Source organism: Atta colombica, unplaced genomic scaffold (genome assembly GCF_001594045.1).
Source record: "Atta colombica isolate Treedump-2 unplaced genomic scaffold, Acol1.0 scaffold96, whole genome shotgun sequence".
Lineage (NCBI taxonomy): Eukaryota > Metazoa > Arthropoda > Insecta > Hymenoptera > Formicidae > Atta > Atta colombica.
Genome location: NW_017259590.1, coordinates 922088 through 925487, shown reverse-complemented (window position 1 = coordinate 925487; position 3400 = coordinate 922088). Strand labels below are relative to the sequence as shown.

The following is a 3400-nucleotide window of genomic DNA, read 5'->3' as shown; positions in this document are numbered from 1 at the left end:
TTTTTTAAAAAAAAAAAAAAAAAAAAAAAAAAAAACGACATTTGAATGCTACATGTACTATCAAGAGATACATTATGGTGATTGGATTGCAATCGACGATGCGAGAGGTAGATTATACAGGCGTTAGATTAGGATATTATATATCCAATTGTAATTTAAAATTAAAGAATTTAAAATGTAGATTTTAGAAACGTTCTTTTTAGCATTATATTTTAAGTATTAAGATTGAAAATGACCTAAATCTACTATTGAAATGTATGTGACATTTGTATATAAAATTAAAAACGTTAGCATAGCTCAACTTGCTGTTTGCGCTCTTAACTCTTGACATTATAATTGTTTTTATTATAATTGCGAAAATTATATTGATTAATTTTAATGTTATTCCATTATTTTATTTCATTACATCCACACACAATTTCCGTATGGTATAATATATTTAACATTTGAGGAAGAATTTTCAAAGTTTAAAGTTATGAAAATATATTTAAGTGTAAATCAAGAAGTATTCAAGGATTTCAGAAAGACCGTGTCAGTTAATTTTACAAGAACTCTTCTTTGATAGAAAGAGAACAATTTTCAGGATTTTATTGCTAAAAATGTTTAATACCAAAAACTGAATAGAATGTTACGAATTAATTAGATTTGCTCTATTATTTCATAATTTATATTAAGATATTCAGTTTTCAGTTTTTCAGAAATCGATAAATAGCACTTTCGAAGATATTTTTAAGCACTTAGCGCAACGACACGACTATAAAGAAGTTCGACATTTTCACCAAATACATTGTCGATGATACACAGAATTAGTAACAGAATTTATCACTAGCGTGGCATCTGCACGCGATACAAACTATCGATAACTTATCCACATGTCACGGTAAGTGTGTCATAGGAATATGCGGTTAACGTGTTAAAACGAAGTTGTAATTTCGTGACATTACCCAAGTAACGCGATGCATGAATGACATTCTCATAATTTTTATCAATGTCAATCTAAAATATTTCATAAGCCTAATTTCTAAAGTTTTTGTTTTGAACACCATTTTATTAACAATTGAGGCTAATAGATTAAAAGAGAAGTATTTCTCTACTCCCCCATTTTTCTTTCGTTTTTTATTACAAGAAAAAAGATCATGATGAATATATGTTTTTCCCATAATGCCTTTATCATAAGAATATATTACATATTACTCATATCATGTAGTACATATTACTTATATTACTCAATAAATAAGACTGTTATACATCAAAATTGTAACTTTGATAAAAAACTGTTTATCAAAAAACTGTTCAAATTTTAATTTCCATAACTATAAGTATTTCACTCAAATCTTTTATAAATGAGTGACACAATTATGTTGCAATATATAACATTGTAATACAATATAACTGAAATTTCATGATTTATTACTTATAAGTTTATTATTACAAATATATTTTACTTACAAATATTTTTAAATGGCAACTTTTCTACAATAGATAAAATATTTATGTTAGATTATTATTTTCTCTACGTAATTACAATTTATTATTATATCTAATGATGATATCTTTTGTCAAGTCATGCGGCAAAGATAATGACTTTAATGACAAATCTTATTCTTTGTAAAAATATTATGTTCGCTAGAAACGCGTTTCTAATTCGGCGTTCTATAAGGCATAAGGAAAGAAAAGTTTCTTTGATTCGTTATTAATTTCATGAATAACAAGCATATCTGTCTCTTAAGTTTTATTAAGTTAATAACTGCGAAAGAATACAATATAGAATAAAGTTTATATAATCTTATAACTACCTACAGTATAATTTATATTCATACAATCAATGTGTACTCTTTACACATGTGATAAGATGTTAAATTAATTCATTCACAGTAAAATTCATTGAAAAATTAAATAAAAGAGAAAAATTTTTATCCTATATTCTCACCTTTAGAAATTTTACATGTAAGGCGCCTTTAAATTTTCAATCATCTACATATAATTCAGAAGTAACATAATTTCGCATTGTGAGTTATTATTATTTATTTTATTGAATATACATATACCTATAATCATATTTTAATCAAATCTGTCCGATAAATTAATCGAGATATATGATTCTAAAATTCAAAGAATACGGGAAAATGCTGCATGTAATTGTTAAATATTGATAGAGAAAATCATCTCTCATATTTTATAAATTTGTTAAAATTGTTTAAATAAGAAATTATCAGAAATAATAAAATGATAACAAAAAATACAAGAAATGTGACATTCACAATACAAAATTATATTAACTGTTAAGATACATAATAAATGTTTTAGGATATATTTGTAAAAATTTGTCTAATTAAGACATAATTTATATTTTTAAATGACTGGTACACGATTTATTCTATCTGAAATGAATTCATCCAAGATAGTTGAAACCTTAATATTTAATTTAATATATACAGGATAATAAAAAAAATAATAAAATTAAGGACACAACAATAGGAGCATATGGAAAAAGAAAGGCTCCTTTCCTTTCTCCGTGAAAAACAAAAAGCGGAGGAATATGGCAAGAACAGAAAGTTCTACCCTTTTGTTTCTTTTTCCTCTTTCTTTCTCTCTGTCTGTTTTCCTCTTTACGGAACACCATAATTCACCACACCGACACGATAACAGAAGAGCTGTAAAGAATAGTCCTCTCGTAAAATGGCATTTAAAATATTGCCGTAAACTTAAACTCTGAAAATCGAATTATATTCATTCGTTCTTACAATCTATTATTTCCTCTCCCCATAATTTTTTTTATCTCATTGTAAAATAATGTGGAAAGGATTAATGGTCGAAAAGAATTCGCAAAATGTAGGAATTAATATAATTAGCAATAAATTTAATTAGAATTCGATATTTTAGATAAGCAAACATCTCGAAAAAAATAAGTGATTATAGTGTATTCTTCCGTCTTTGAGATTAAGAGAGAAATTATGAATTACTGAACGCTTTCTCTTTGTATCACATTTGTTATTTATTGTTAATTAAGATGTAACTCGAGAATTGCAGTTAAATTACATGATTAATAGCATTGTAAATAATAACGTCAGTGAACATCAATGAGCGGAAGAAATGTCGATCGTTGTCGAGAGATATTAATTATCGTACGGACAGTTGTATCCATCAAATTATGTAAATCTGTCAATTGTATTAAACGAATGAATTATTAGAGCATTTAATATTATTACAGTCCAACTCTCGATTTATATATTTATAATTAAAAACAAAGATTTTTTGTAATTAATATATTCTTCCAATTATATTTCATATATTATATTCCAATGATATTAATATATTCTTTCTAATTATATTCTTTATGTTACATTTGCAAATTCGAATTATTGTAAAAAAAAACTTAGTGTTTAATATTTTTTACTTA

At 25.1% G+C, this 3400-nt stretch overlaps 1 protein-coding gene across 1 annotated transcript in view; it reads left to right on the top strand.

Moving 5' to 3' along the window:
- The window catches only part of LOC108693620 (sodium channel protein 60E), an 89648-nt gene that overhangs the window by 10268 nt on the left and 75980 nt on the right, over nucleotides 1-3400 (top strand). The gene's annotated exons all lie outside the window — the stretch shown is intronic.